Source organism: Penaeus monodon, chromosome 33 (genome assembly GCF_015228065.2).
Source record: "Penaeus monodon isolate SGIC_2016 chromosome 33, NSTDA_Pmon_1, whole genome shotgun sequence".
Lineage (NCBI taxonomy): Eukaryota > Metazoa > Arthropoda > Malacostraca > Decapoda > Penaeidae > Penaeus > Penaeus monodon.
The window spans coordinates 21,039,753-21,040,593 of record NC_051418.1 but is presented as its reverse complement, the minus strand read 5'-3'; positions in this window follow the sequence as shown (position 1 = coordinate 21,040,593).

Sequence of the window (841 nt, the reverse complement as noted above, 5' to 3'; positions counted from 1 at the left end):
CCTTAATGTCACCGTTCACTCTCACACGTTCACCATTTCCTCCGGTGGCAGTGAAAGGCGCGGAAGCCAAGGCACGAAAGAAAGGAAAAAGAAATGGGAATAAAAAGAGAGAGAATAAGTGAGTTCCCTCCACGTTCTCGTCCGATTTTAAATACGTTTTTTCCCTTCAGACGTTGATGTAAATGACGTCGAGATAGAAATGAGTTAATGAGTTTAGCGTTGAGTGACGGGGTTTTGACCTTTTGTTGCTGTTCCGGCTGCAGGCTGTGCCCCGCCTGCTGTGGCTGTGCTGTCCAGGGCTGCTGCGAATATTCCACGGAGAGGGCGGCCTCGGGTGAGTGATGCTGGCCATTAGGGCGAGCTGAGAGGCCTAATGGGACGTCGAAGGGCGTCCCTGCATTCCCAAACACGCTGCCCCTCCTGAGCCTCCTGCTTTTCCTCCAAAATTTTCTCCTCCTGCTCTGCTTAACTTTTTTTTTTCTCTTTTCATTCTTCCCTTTTTCACGGGAGCGGGGGCGGCAGGAAAGGGAGAGATATGATACCGAGAAGAGCAGAAGCTGAAGCAAAGACAAAAAGAAAAAAGCAACAGCAGCAGAATCAGTTGAAATGAAGATAAAAATGAAGAGAATAAAGAGATATGCAGGTCGTCGATACGTTGAGAGGGACGAGAGTGAGGAGAGAATGTCGCACCGAATGTAATGAGGCGTCATTCAGGCGGGCGAAAGGGGAACGCAAGTGACGATCGGGTTTTTCGTATTTCTGTATATTTCGTTCGCTTTTGAGAAGGTAGGGCGAGAGAGCAAGGGCGTCGGCTTCATGTCCAGAAGGGAGGAAGGGCAGA